Here is a 15740-nt window from a genome sequence, read left to right as displayed (position 1 = left end):
AAAAGGCTGTGAGGAGGACAGGGAGGTTGGGTCTCTCATCCACCCCTCTGAGGGTTAGCCCATGTGGTGATTTGTTTCTTTTGGCCTCAGCTGCTCATGCACTGTGTCTTCTGCTAGCAGGGTTGGACACTTCTCTCTGGTCTCCATGTCCTTGCCTGTGTCCCTTTTCAGGGCGCTGTGTCTCTTGAGGGCCTCTTGTGGTGCATCAGCCCATCCTGTTGGTGGGACTTACTTTGTGCCTGGCCCTCATGGTTCCACTTGGAGGCCACTGAACATCACCCTGTGCCATTTCCTAGAGAGTTTCAGGTGATGTTTTGGGAGTGTGACAGTTACAGAATCAGCAAAAGTTTTAAATTTTTAAATTTAATTTTACAACTGTTTATTTTTATTTAATATTTGGCTTTTGACACCAACTGATACTCATTTGTTTATAGCACTTTTTGTTATCCGGCTGTAAGTATTTTGAACACAAAAAGATTGAAATATTGCAAATGAATTTATAAAAAAACATACTGGGCAAAATGATTCACCTTATGATTTCAGTCATTCTTGTAAATAAATTAAGTAGGTTCATAAATAACATTAAAATGTAGGTGAGGTTGAACCAGCATGTCACCCCAGGTATGTGCAATGTGCAAGTGCCCTCTCCCCAGGCTCTGGTCATGAACAGCCATGTTTTGACCATTTCTTGTTTCCTGGGTAGAAAACCCATGCCTCACTGGGACTGCCTGAGCTACTCCCTGCTGAGGTCTGTGCTGTCACTTTGTGCTGGCAGGGCCTGGGCCCACCAGGTGCAGGAAACAGAAGTTGCATGCTATGGACCATGATGCTCGCACAGCTGGAGTGATTGTGGCAGCGAAGGAGAGAAAGGCAGAGCCTATTCATGAGCAGGCCAGAGAGCACCTCATCAGGACCACCTCCACAGGACCTGGAGTCAGAAGGGCACAGAGAGACACACCAGGGCAGGGGGTTAGGGGCTGTTTTGTGATGCCTGAGAGGAGGACTTTGAGTTTACCCTGCTGGACAGGCACTCCTAACTGCTTTTTTAAACTAATGAAACTTTGAGATGAAGTAGAAGTCCAGTGTGTAAACCAAGGCTGAGTGACAGACTGGAAGACTGGGTGGGGGTCCTGAGCCTTTGTCATCCCCATTCATCTTCTCACAGGTTGAGGGTCTCCCCACTGTGCAGAGCATGGTTGCAAAAACCCATGAGAATGTGTACTTCACAACAGTCAGTGTCATGTATGAATGTAGCTAGGGCAGCAGCTTTCTCCTTTGCCTTGTCACTTTCCCCAGGCCTCATTCTGCTGTGCTGCAGACTAGTAGAGGCAGAGGCCACTGGCTGGTCCCATTCTCCCCTCTTTGTTACTATCACAAATGAAGCTGCTGCTAATTCCTCATGGCACCCCTAGGAAAACAAAGGGTGACAGTGGGCATCACCACTGCAGAATATGCCACAGTAGGCCTTCACTTAGAGGTTGTGATGGTGATCCCACCAGACAAGTGTTCCCCAAGCCCATGGGGCACACCTTTAGTGGAAAACCTTGCTGAAAAACTTGCACCTTCCCACAGGCAAGACAGCAGGCAGCCACACCAAAGCCCAGAAATTGGGTGAGGAAACTGGTTGGTGAGGGTTACCAGGTGTGAGCTCTCCTGACCTGTGTCACTTGGCTGCCACATGCCCACACCATGCTTTCAAAGTGCCAGAGCAAAGAGGGCTTAAGTAGGCAAAGACAGAACTGTTCATGTTCTGTGCGCCCTTTTCTCTGTACATGTCACAAAGCATTTCCATGATGATTCAAAACACTTTTTTAAAGGGAATTTAATATGAAGCAGACTTCTCTGTGGCACAAACAGGAAAGATACTCTCTGACAATAGTTCTTAAATGTAAGGATTATGGAGGAGTTGGGGGACATGCCATAAGTCCATTTCTAGTGGTATATAAAGGTCTGCCACGTATGGCCTGATGGTGATGCATGTATAATCCATGTGCCAAGGTCTGACAAATTCTAACTCATTATGTTCAAGTACTTTTGTTGTTGAAAACTCATTATTGGACTCAAGGTTAAAAAAAGTAAAGACTAAACCTCAAAGAATGTGTTCTTGAAAGAATACCCATTTTAAAATATAAAATTGTTGTCATTTGACATAATAGGTAAGAGGGCAGAGGTCCATTAACCTGTTTAATACGCAAATAGCATCTGGAGTGGAGGTCAGCCTTCCTTAGCCAAATACAGATGTTTCTTTAGATAAGGGAAGTCTTAGGCTGGGGGTTCCTTATGCTATTTGCAGAAAAGGAATTGCAGTTGTAGGGGTTTTACTACAACTAGCAACTGAGAACACTGCTTTTCAGTTACAGCTGTAAATGTTTTAGATCAGGGTGTTCTGACTTTAACGTGCTTTCGAATCCTCTGGGTATGTTGTTGAGATGTAGACTCTCATTCCGTAGGCCCAAAATTCTGCATTTCTAACAAGCTGCCAGAATTCATGGACCATACTTACCTCATGTGATCCCCATAACAGAACTAGAGGTTGAATACTATCACCCTTTTCATTTTCCAGATATGGAAACTGAGACACAGAGACTTTAAGAAACTTGCCTATGGTTATATAGGAGTAGGCCATAGGCCTGGATCCAAAACCAGCTAGTTTACCAGAAGAGTGACCCTCTGTTCCCCCTGGGCATGGATGATGAAATCAGGACAATAAGTGGAGGTGGGGCTGGTTGGTGTTCTGTATGCCCTTCTCCTACCCAAGCTCAGCAGCATCTCATGGGAGCTGCACCCTCACTTGCTCCCCACTCACTCAGGAAAGGTGTTTATAGGGCAAGGAGGGAGCTGAATTTCCCCCCTATCCATGTGCCAGAAGAAGGTCGGGGGAGCTGACTTTAACTGCCCTGGCCACTACACCGCACCTCAGCAAGAGACTGCCTGCAGAAGAAGATTGAAAAGTCTCCTAAGACTGCGTATGTCCAGGGTTAGGATGTTCCCCCCACTAAGATAACTGAAACAAGACTCTATTAAGTGACTTTCAACATCAGAAAAGTAAAACTCTTATAATTCTCTTTACAATAAATGTGTAGTATTAGTGATTTGGCCATCTTAAAGGCCATTTATCATAAAGTATATGGCTTTAAACTTTACTCAAATTGATTTATAGTTTCTGTGACTTTCCTACATATATACATATATAACAAGACTAGTAAAATTAGCCAATACTAAACTATATTGATAATTTATTATTCTTCGTTTGTAGTTTTTAGAAACAGTGCAAACGCCTAATATATGTCAGTTCTCTGGCTTACTAGTTGCAGTGTACAATGCAACAGAGTTCATGCTTGGTGAACATTTGTTCATATATACAAGGTGGTACTTAAAATTAGGTTTCAATACTGACATTTAGCTACATCCTAAAAGCAATTAACATTGTACCATAATTTGTCATCGAGGCAATTTTTATGGGAAAAAACAATAAAAATAAAAACCATTACAGTAGCCCTTCCCCCCATCCATGGAGCATATGTTCTAAGACGCCCCAGTGGATGCTGGAAACCCAGATAGTATGGAACCCTATGTGTACTGTGCTTTTTTCTGTACCTACATACCTTCTTAATGAAAAGAGCCACTTTACTTATTCACCCTGTCATATTCAAAGTGCCAGCACCACTACTCTTGTACTGTGGGCTGTTATTAAGTAAAACAAGGATGACTGGCAATGCCACTATAGTAGATATGATTATTGAGATGGTTACCAAGTAACTACTGTGCAGGGAGTGCACACAACCTGGGTACTCTGGACAAGGGAAGATGGAGCAGGGCTGCAGCACAAGATTTCACCATGCTGCTCAGAATATCCTGCAGTTTAAAACATATGAATTATTTCTGGGCTTTTCCATGTACTGTTTTTGGACCACAGTTTCCCACAGATAACTGAAACCATGGAAAGGAAAACTGCAGATAAGGAGGTACCACTCTATTTGTAAACTTTTATAACTAAATGTAACTCTTCAAGTAGAAATAAATGAAATTTATTTATTCAATACACATAGATTTTAATTTTCATTATGGTGAGACAAAAACTTTTGTGTTGGGAAAACACAACTAAAAGTAACTTCATCACACTAAGAACAAGGTATTTGAAAACAGCCATCATAAAACTGCTCCAATGAGCAGTTATGAGTTCTCCTGAAACAAAGTAAAAAATTTTGTCAGTAAAGAAATTATATCAAAAAAGAATCATGAAAATCATAGAACTCTATTACAATCTCAAAAATAAACCTAAGCCGAAAACAAAACCCCTAACAAACTTACTGGGTGGGTTCAGTAACAGAAAGGAAATAACAAGGATAAGATCATGGATAATGAACTTAACAGTCATAGAATTTACCCCAAGCTGAAAATAAAGAGAAAATACACTGGGGGAGAAAAAAAGACAAATTGTGTCAGGAACCCGTGCCACCATAATGCAAGAGCTAATGTTGGTGTCATTGGAATGCCAGAAGAAAGAGTTAGACTGAACAAAGTATTAGGATAAATAATGGCTGAAAATGTCCCAAATTTTGCAAGTAGGATAAACATAATAAAGCTTTTGCATGATACTGCCTAATTCTACATACATGATATTATTCGTGCCTTATAATGTAACAGAGTGGGCTTTGCCCTGTCATATCCAGGAGAGCCAGGTGGCATGAGAGGCATGCCATGATGCATGGAGACAGTCTACTGGGAATTCCTCTCAAGTCCCTTCCACTATTCTTGGGCTGCAAGAATGGATGGGTATGGTTCTTGCCCAGAAAGGTCACCAGTTAGCTAAGGAGGTGGACTCATCACCAGTCTACCATGGTGCATATGTGATGATTGCTCTGCTACTGGTTGCTCAAAATGGGCCTGCTTTGGCTTTGAGAAAGCCCTCTTACCCTGTACATCTGTGAAATGTGTGTACAAACCCCTATGCTCTCTGAGTGCAGGATGCAGTTAACACATGGAAAAGAGTTGTTTAAAGCACTTTTTAAAACAATGTTTTAACTATTTGGAGCCAGGATATCCCTAGTTGTGTGAAGCTCTGACTGTTGATTTCTGGTGATGATCCACTTGCCTGGATAGTCCCCTCTATTCCAGCATTAGGACTCCATCCTGTGGATGCAAGAGAGGCTTTAAGGAATGGATTGTCTATTTTACATCTTGACACATGCACGGAGGTTGGGTCCTTGGAGTGGGTTCTGAATTTCTTGGCCTAGCTGAGTGTTTAGCAATCTTGTGAAATTACCTGCTGAAGATGGGTTTCTGTTTCCTTTAAGGGCTCTAGAATAATGCCAAACTCAGAATTTTATGGGCTATATAAATCATTTCCACTTTTAATACTTTACTATACACTGGCAACTTATACATAATTTCTAAAAAATGTAAAACCAATAGAAGCATAGATGTTAGTGTTTTTAGTATTTTGATATGCCTGTAAAAGCTCACTTACACTTATACCCTGGGGGACACACCCAGTCCTCAGGCAGCTTCAGCTGCCAGAAGAAGGCATAGTGGGCTCTGAAAGCCTGTCAGCAGCTCTCCAGCAAGACTCAGATGGGTGCTGGGTCTATACCTGGAGCTTGGGTGGTACAAAAGTGAAGGAGACTCCATGCCTGATACAGTAATCCTGTGTGCCAGCCTGGCAGTTATCTGACCAAGCCTGATTTCCTGGTCAGTTACATGATGATTTTGTACCCTTTCTCCCTCAGACTATCTCTTCATTCTCACCTTCCTTCACTGTCAGCCCAGGATGTTCCCTCTCGCTCAGCATCTCATCACCACATCCTCAGCGCTTAATTCTTTGGTGCATACCTCTTTTTTTCTTTCCTGGGGCAATGAAGTTTCCCTCTGTCTTACACAGCACAGTTCCCAGTGTGTACACAGGGTCCCATCTTTTCTTACTATCACTACCATTTCAGACCTATCAGTGGGATTACTCTCAACCACCCAAAGCACTTTAGTATCTTCCACCAAGGAAAATTACATTCTGACCTATGGCTTCTCCAGCTGTATTCCAGTGTATTCCATTCCACATACCTCTCATGTGGGACACCTTCCTATTGCACTCAGGATTTGTTCTATATCTGTGCTGCCATCAATTAGTTATGTTCAAGACCTTCCTATGGTTTCTCTTTGCCCTTGAGGGAAACAGTCCAAACTCCTGTGACTGACCTTCAAGGCACGGCATGAACTGTTCCTCTGTCCCTCTCCAACTCTAGAACCCTCCTCTGGGCATCTACTCCATTCCAGCCTCTTGACCCTCTCATGATGGCTTGTTGACTCTAGACTCCTGTCTTAGGTACCTTGAATGTATTTGCTCCACAAAAATTCTCTTCCTCATGCTATTTATATGGATATTATAACTGTTGCGTTCTTGTAAAGAGAAAGGACACCTAAACCCATTTATATTATGTCCCTGCATACTTACCCAAAAGCATGTCAACAAAAATGTTGTGTTTTTTGCCACAGATTGCATGGGTAATGGGATGAAGCATTGTAGACACAAGTCTTTCCCTTCAAGTTGAACTCCCAGCTTGTTGAGAACTCACTTCCTTGCTGTTTTCTCTGAGGCATTTATACTTCTTTAACGTTCTGGCTCCTCTTAAGATCATGTATAAATATGTGTTGTTTGAGAAAACTAAAATGAGCCTTCCTTGATCTGATGCTGACATCATTTGTCTGTAAGGAGCTCCTCTCAGTTAGTAAACTACCTGCTATAACAATGAGCCCCAAATTTCAGGGTAATGAAATGCAACATATTTCTCATTCATGGCACAGTCTTGTGTGGATCAGTGGGGGTTCTCTGATCCATACTTTCCTTCAGGGCTCTATAGGCTCCTTTTCTCTCAATTCTTGTAATCTCTTCTTTCACCTTGCAGATAGGAAAGAAGAACAGAAATCACATGTAGAGTTTATGGGTGGGTCTGGGAGGCTAAGTAAGTCATTCCTGCTCCTACTCTGTGGTCCAGAATTCTGTCATGTGGCCTCTTGTGACTCCAAGATTAAGCCAGAGAGAGAAGAACATAGACATTGGTGAGAATTAGCTAGTTCTGCTACATCAGCCTAGTGTCCCAAATCTAGAAAGCATCTAGAGTTCATCTATGTTGACAGACAGAATAGGCAAATATAAATATACACAAATCATCCAAAACCTTTCAGAGGAAAAAAACATGGTTTCAAAAGTACTTTCTGAACTACTTCATACCAGTCAGGGTCTGTCATGACCACCATCCCAAGCCCATGGTCAGTCCAGCTGCAGACTCCTAGCTACTTAGCACTGCCAATGGGAGTGGTGCCCATGGCAATGCACTCAGTCACAACTACTGTCACTGCTTATGTGAGTCATGCCCATCTGCTCTGGGGCACCTCCCTGTAACCAGACCCCTGGTATGAGACAGGTGCCAAGCTGATCAAGGCTGATTGGGAATCTCAGATTGGACATCTGCTCCCCAGAAGTTCTCTGGGTCAGGCCCACAGCCCTGAAGGTCACTCCTTCTCCTCAAGAATAGAAGAAAAAATTACTCCAAGCACTCCGGCCACCAGATCCCTACTATCTCTCTCTGAGACCTTGGGTGTCCCTGAGGCCAAGGTGGGAGCTGAAGGTGTGCCCTCTGAAAGCTCCATTGAGACTCTCTGGGTGGAAACCATGGTTCCCAAGGGGACAAACTGGCCCACAGAAGGAAGATCCAGATAAGCCTGGGTCATGCCTAGGGGAGGCCAGCTCAGTGGGAGTGACAGCTCTGTACAGTGGGCATAAGCCTGGAAAAGAAAACATGAAGCCAGCTGGCTTCACTCCTATGGAAGAGCAGAGCCATGTGACAGGGCTGAGGCTGGGCAGCCTGGGCTGGAATTCCTTACTCCATCTTTATAAGCTGTGTGACACTGAAGAAGTGGTCTTGTTCCACTCTGCCTCAGTTTCTTTTTTATGAAAGGAAGTAATTTCCCATAGGATTGTTGGGGGACCAGGGAGTTATATAAAATGCTTGGATGGACACAGTGAATACTCAAGAGCCTGTGGCTACACACCCTGTATTCTAAGGAGCCATTGGCACATGTGCACCTTAACCTATGCTGACCACTATATGTGGCCACTATAGCTATATGTGGCCACTTATATGTACATTTAGGTTTGTCAAAATGAAATTAACCTGAAGATTGAGTTCCCCTGTGCCCAACAAACACATGTAGTTAGTGGCTAGTATGCTGGACATCAGCAACAAGATATTTCCATCCTCACTGAAAGGTCTTTGGAGAGTGCTGATCCAGTCAGCCACAAAGGGACAGGGACCTGAGTAGGGGCACTGAGGGGGTTCTGTGGGTACTCTCCATCTCTGTCATGTAGTCACAGATGAGTATAGGGACCCCTGAAAACTCAGACAAATGGGAAACAGATGTATGACTTTTGGAAGATGTACCCTTGCCAATGTGTGAGCCAATTTTGGAGAGCACATAAGGACCCTTCCAGCATGGGCTATTGGAAGAACAGAATGGTTCTGAAAAGCAAGGCAGATCCTTAGACCCAGAACAAGTTCATCTCTTGAGGAGAAATAGAGGAGTGCGACTTCAGTAAAACAACAAGAATAGTATTTAAAAATCAGGTAACAGTTTTGAGGCATGTGAAATACTGCAGACACATTTCTGAGCAGTAGATATATATTTATGCCTCTTCAAACTACAGTAATTCCATGGTATACATATGCCTGTTATCTCCATTTCAGATGAGGTCAGGCCCATTGGAGATGGTATGGTCATAAAGCAGGGGTGTCACACTCAGTTTTGCTGGGCAGAATGTAATTTTAGGATTGTATAAATACAACTACTCTTTAACTATGGACAAGGAGCTTGGCACTGCCACTGGGTTGAAACGAGATGATGCGCTGGATAAAACAAGGTGGAAGGCTGGATTTGGCCTGTGGGCCTTGTGTTTGCCACCTGTGCTGTAGACTGTTATCTCTATTTCAAAGATGGAGATAAGTGGCTTGCTCAAGGTCACACAACTTACTGAGTAGCAGAATGGGATTTGATCCCAGGCATTTGCAAAATGGGGCCTTTGCACACCTGTTCTGTTGCCTGAATTGTAATCTTCTTCTTAGAATCTTGGTAGATAATTACTTCTCTTTAGTGTGTGTTGATATAAGCTGACGTGCACCTCTCTCTGGATAGCGAGCAGTATTTATAATAATATATGTTAGGTGCTTCCATGTTTATATTAGAAGTCACAAACAAGTGGCCTGCTGCTTTTTCCCCTCTCTCCCTGCCCCCCCTTTTTTGGCCTAAAATGTTTTTAAGGAAAAACAATATTTTAAAGAGGCATACAGTGTTGGGCAAAAGTAAGTTTACAGTTGCAATACAAATAAATAATACAAAAATCAACTGTGTTTTGCATACTCACAACTGTAAACCTACTTTTGCCCACCCTGCATGTAATTTTTTTATTTCCAAGTGTTCTTGAACAATGGGAAGCTTTGGCAAAACCATGCCCTCCTTTTTATGTGGTAACTGGTAGGTGAAATTATTAAATGGCTTAAGTGGCTACATTTCACAACGTGCCCCCTTCCTACTTTCTCCAACCACCCACACATTTCTTTTGCTGGTACTTTTTTTCCAGCTTTATAAAGATGAAGTTGACATACAAATCACACATATTCAAAACATACAGTTTTGGTGAGTTTTTTGACGTATGTATATATCTGTGACACCATCACCGTAATCAGTAAAATAAACTCATCCATCAGCCCAAAGGAACTCATCCTTCACCCCTTTTATCCCTTGGTATAATTCCTGTCACTGTAGATTAGGTTGCCTTTTCTAGAATTTTACATAAATAAAATCGTGTAGTGTATACACCAGAGTGTATACTCTCATCTAGCTTCTTGCAGTCAGCATAACTATTTTGAGATTTTCCCATTTTTTTGTGTGTATCAGCAGTCCATTCCTTTTCTATTCCTTCTGGTTGCTGAGTAGTATTTCCATGGCATGAATATGCCATTTCCATGTGGCTGGACATTTGGGTGACTTCTAGTTTGGCTATTTCAAAGCAACCTGCTATGGATATCCATGCATAAATCTTGGTGTGGATGCATGCCTTCAGTTGTTCTGGGTACATATTTGGGAAAGGAATGACTGGATCCCATGGTAGTTGTGTGTTTAACTTTTTAGGAAATTGCCAAATTGTCTTCCAAAGCAGGCAGACAGTATGTGTGTACTGTCTGGCACCTGCTGACATTAGAGTTTGTCACCAATGGTTTGTTTAATAGTTGGTGTGATGAAGCTGTGAGCACAGACCTGAAGGGTGAATACATGCTGATCCAAAGGGAGGCTTGTTTGCTGTTACATGTGATACTATGATACTGCATGTATGTGATCTGAAATCATGAAATCACATTTGGTGTGATCCATTCTTACAACAGGACAAAAGCTGGACAGGTAGCACATTAACAGCTTTCTGTGAACCAATCAGAGAACTAAGGTCACAGGACAAATGACATCGTGAAGAGAAACAAGTATCTGCAGAAAACACAGGACCCAGATGTTTACTTTCTATGGAACAAACTGCCATAGAAGCCAGTAGACGTTTTGGTGAACCATATACACTAGTGTAAGAGTTTGGCCCCTGGGCACTGCAGACATCGAAGGGCTTCTTGCCTTTGCTGAGCAGAATCCAAGGGGACAAAAAATAGTGGTGGAGCTGAAGTTTCCCAGGCTCTAGGGGACCTATCTGCATAGCGTGATGAGTGTAGCTGAACCCCTGATTTGGAAAACAGGTGGGGAGCAAATTGGCACCCAGGACTCGAGCCCACAGAGAGGCTTTCCCAGGGAGAAGCAGGCCTGCATTGTACCGAGGCTGCTATGAGGCTCGCTCTTTGCTAAAACTCCCTCACCCTGAACTGAGGCAGCAAATGTTTGTTGCATATCTTTAAAGTAGCTTCCTAAAATCTCCCAAGTTTGGAGTGTAACCAGTTCAACCACTTTCCCCCTTGATTTGCAAACATCCTTTTTCTTTGAAGTAATTAGTAACACTCTTCCCTTTGTTATCTGTAAACGGTAACCACCTAAAGTGAACCTGTGCATAATAAATGAGGACCATGCTCAATGTAACTACCCAGAAAAGCAATAAAAGCTTGTCCAGGCAGGGGTCAGGGCTCTCTCTTTCACTCAGAGAGTGGCTGTGCCATCCTTTTTTCTCCACAGGACTTCTGTACTCTGTGTAAATTTGTTTATCACAGCCACAGCACACGGAGTCTGTGGGCTGAGTCTGCATCATCAGGCTGAGTGCGAACTTGTAATATGATGCTGCCTGTGGTTAGAAGGCTCTGTTTGGTTCTAGAAAATCGCTGCTCCTGAGGCCTATTGCCTGAAGGGGAAGGTGGTATTTTGTAAAAATTAGGTGGTGGTGTTAGCTCTCACTCAGTACAGAGCATGGTTATATTTGAAATGTTTTGACAGATGGACACATACCCAGGTTACAGATATTGGGGCAGGAAGAAAGGATGGGGAGATCCCATTCATTTTACAAAGATACACTGAATACTGAATGCATACTCTACATCAGGCCCCCTCCTGAGGGCTGGAGCATAATGGTGACATGCACAGGTCATTATCCACTGTGGCATAGCCATTCACAATGCACCCAATTTTGGAGCCACACTGCCTTTCTAGAGGAGGTGATATCTGGTTTGACTCTTACTATATTTACAAATTAGCTAGTGTCAACAGAGCCTGTACCTCTGACAGAAAGGGAAATGGAAAAGAGGGATATGGGTGGTATCCCTAAATTAAAGCCACAGGTTAGAATGGGATGCATGGAGTGCCAATTTCAGATGGTGGACCAGCAAGTGTGAGTGTGGTGGAGGGGAATAGTTCTGAGTTTATGCTAATCACCAATGAAATCACACTCTTCAGGAGGCATGCTGATTTGGGTGGCAGGATCCTTGGAAGGGAGCCAGGGGGTAGAGGCTGTACAAACACAGACAACCTACATGTGGGCCCTTGGGATCAGGTGGGGCCCTACTATTCCATGTGTCTGGAAGGTCACACTTGTTCCAAGACTGCAGGTCTATAAATGTCTCCAGGTACAAGATGCCACCATTCCTTGAAAAGATTATTATGAAAATGTAAAGTAATATAATCGACATTTGTGTGCCTAGTACCTGGTTTCACATGAATTCCTATATTGCCACTTTTGCTTTCAGATGTTTTCCTTTTGAGAAATGAAACATGGCAGACAGAATGGAAGCTTCCTTTGTAAGTCCTGATGCCATCACCCCAGGTCTTCATGGGCATGAGGTGTCTCTTCCAATGTTTTGGTGGTTTCAACACACATGGCATTTAACTGTACATATCATTCTTCAACTTGCTTTTTCCATTAAGCACAGGGAATTAGAGAATTATTTATCTATATTGGTACATGATGTTTTTTGACTGATAAAAATATTCTATCACATAACTGTAAAAAATCTATCCATTAATTCCTTGGAATCAATATATAATATATATTAATATATATAATCAATATATATCAATATATAATCAATATCAAATAGGGATATTTGAGATGTATCCAAAATGCCCATTATTACCAATAATACTTGGGTGCTTCTCTCTCTCTCTCTTTTTTAATCCTCATCAAGGACAGCTATCCATTGATTTTAGAGAAGGAAGAAGCAGGGGTGAGAGAGGAAGAAAGACTAGGAGAGAGAGACAGAGAGAGATATCAATGTGACAGAGAAATATTGATTGGTTGCCTCCTATACATGCCTCAACTGGGAACCTGCATCCTGGGCACTTGCCCTGACCAGGAGTCAAACCCACAACCTTTCAGTGGGTTTGCCCCACTGAAATGATGACCCACCCAACTGAGCCACACAGCCATGGCTTGGGTGAATCTCTTTAAAGTGGGGGCGTGGTGAATGTCCTCTTGGGGTGCTGGCTTTCACACTCCACTTCCACTTGAGCCAGCTGGAGAATTTGTACAACACCAATGCTTGGTCCCTACTCTGGAATGTCTACACCATTCTCTCCAGAGTACACTGAGGTGTGGGGCATTCTGTTTAGTGTCTTTTCATATATTCATTAAGCGTTATAGTTTCTTATTTGACAATTTTTTTGTTTGTATCTTTTGCCCATTTTCTTATTTGATGTTTATATTTTAATATGGGCTTGTAGGAATTATTAATTCTGGGTATGACTTTTTTTGTTCATTATAAATGTTGCAGATTGCTTCAGCTGTTGGGTACCTTTTGATAGAATTATAGTCATTTCTATTTTAATTCATTCCAAATTCATAATACAATCATATGAGTAAAAAAATTAACACTTGTTATCCTCTAGACTCACCCTTTATTCATAGTCACACACTGATCCTAAAACAAGCTGCTACGGTGTCCCCTCACATCATGTCTGTCATATTAGTGAATGGGACACCGAGTCTTGAAGGTACATCATGGTTGTCCAGCTTATGGCTCAATCAAACCACTGCATCACCCTCTGGCTCCTGGAAGCCACACCACTTAGCTATGATGTCCTGTCCCAGTAGGACCCACCAACTACTGTCAGTAGGTGACAAGTAATCATTTTACCTGTATTCCCTCCAGGCACGACCTGTTCAGTATGGCATATATGAGGGGGGACCCCAAAAAACCTGGTATTATCTTCTGGAGGTGGGGCCCTTGTAGCACAGGCTTCTCCTGCTAGGTGAGAGTTCTAGGAATTCATCTGTATCAGTGTACTAGCTGGTGTTGTTGTGAGAGGCTGCCTTTGGCTTTAGTGAATTTTTAAAACACTCTCTCAATATACTTGCCCATTTTATGATGGGTGATTTTCCAGCCCACCTTCCTGTACCATGCTGAGTGTTCAGCAGAAAAAACTGGTGTGGTCCACACGCCCCAACCCCCATTCACCTGATCTTGCTCTGAGTAACTTTTTTTGTTTCCCCGGATGAAAAAAGTCCTCAAAGGGAAATGTTTTGCCAATATGGAAAAGGTAAAACAAAAAAAGGCAGAAGCAATAAAAGGCATCAAAATCGATGCATTCAAAACTTGTTTTGAGCATTGAAATGTCTCAATAGGTGTAGTGAATCAAATGGAGAGTGCTTTGAAGGTGACTGAAGTTTAAACATGTAAAAATAAATATACAATATTTTATAAATAAATTCTTGGTTTTTGGTCCCCCCTGTATATTTTTTAATCTTCCTTTATTGGAGAAAGATTCCTGACCAGTATACAGTGATGTGTTTACTAAAAAGAGACCTGTGCAGAAATTACATACTATCCATCTAAATAGGTTTTCATTACGCTTTGCCTATTGATGGAAAGCTCCATGTATAAAGTTTCATACTTCCAAAAGCTTTGAATTTGACTAGATTGTCCATTAGTTCATCTTTGAAAAAAGCGTAAAGTTAGAACGCTTCTCTAAATGTTGCTCTGTGCACAATGGCATTCAGCAGATGGAGCAGTTTGTGAATCTCGTCCAGGTTCACAAACGGGTCTCATTTTGAGTCTTTCTAACCTGACTTTCTTAGCCACCCCGAGAGCCTGTAGTTCGGGCCACGTTTCATAGTACTAGTGAAGACATGCCAGAGGCAATTTGGCGTTTGAGTACCCGGTCTGTCAGATGGTGGTGGCAGGCGGCTGAGGGAAACAGCAGCAGCATCGAGCTGAGGGAGCTGGGGTGCAGAGCGTGAGTGAAGGAGCCTGGCTGCCGCCCTTCTGCCTGCGCTCCAGAGTGAGGAGCCCGGCTGCCCAACAGCTGCCCCAGGTCCTTCCTCGTAGTCAGGCTGTGGCAGCGTTGGAACCAGGGTCCGGCAGAGCCATGGGCACCCTCGCAGGTGGGTGAAGGGAAGCGGTTGCTCGCCCCCCTCCGCCTTTCCGTCTCTTCTCCCTCCAGGTCCCAGGCTACCTCCTGATGGGTGGCACAGGTGGGGGTTAGTGGAGGGACTCCTGAAGGGTACAATTTTTCTTTCTGGGAAGTCGAAAATGCCCTAAAATTATAGTGTAGTGATGGTTTTGCAAATATGGTTTTGCAAAATATACTAAATGGTTTTGTAAATATACTAAAAAACTATTGAACTGTATGCCTTTGAAGGGTGAACTTTATGGTATGTTAAAAAATGTTTTAAAAAGAGACAGGCAGACATAATTAAGCCTTGTTAGTCTGTGCTCCCTAACCTTACACTTTTCAGGAGTCAGTCCCTCTCTCTGTCTCTGTCTCTGTCTCTCATAGCAGATGATACATTCACACACCTTTGGGTAACTGCATGACCCAATTTCCCCTGGAGAGTCCCAATTTATGCCTCTTGTCCCTGGTTAATTCACCCCCCACTACCACCACCTATACTGTCAAAAGTGGAACCCTCCAATAGACAAGATGGACACCTGCCCCTTAAGGAGTACTTCGCTGCCTCAGGGAGACCCACAGATGATATGTCTACATTGGAACTCCTGCAGTGAGAGAGAGCCTGGTATAGCATAAGCTGTATGGAGTGGTTTAAGAGGAGACTCCATCCATCCTGCAACTGCCTTTGAAATCATAGTGTGGGATGTGCCTTCCCAACCAAGGAGCAAAGAAAGAAACTTGGAAGCTCCTCTGGCCAGCTGCAAACACCATTGTCCACCTGTTCTAGAGACAGCCTCGAGGCAGCATTGCTTGGGAAAAAGGAGATTCATTCTTGCGGTGGAGTGGCACATCAGGTGTCTGTGCAGCTTTTGTGGATGTGGGTTTTA

The sequence above is a fragment of the Sturnira hondurensis genome, unplaced genomic scaffold (assembly GCF_014824575.4).
Source record: "Sturnira hondurensis isolate 20B ecotype Veracruz unplaced genomic scaffold, ASM1482457v3 Scaffold0022201, whole genome shotgun sequence".
Classification (NCBI taxonomy): domain Eukaryota; kingdom Metazoa; phylum Chordata; class Mammalia; order Chiroptera; family Phyllostomidae; genus Sturnira; species Sturnira hondurensis.
Note: the sequence above shows the minus strand (reverse complement) of the source record.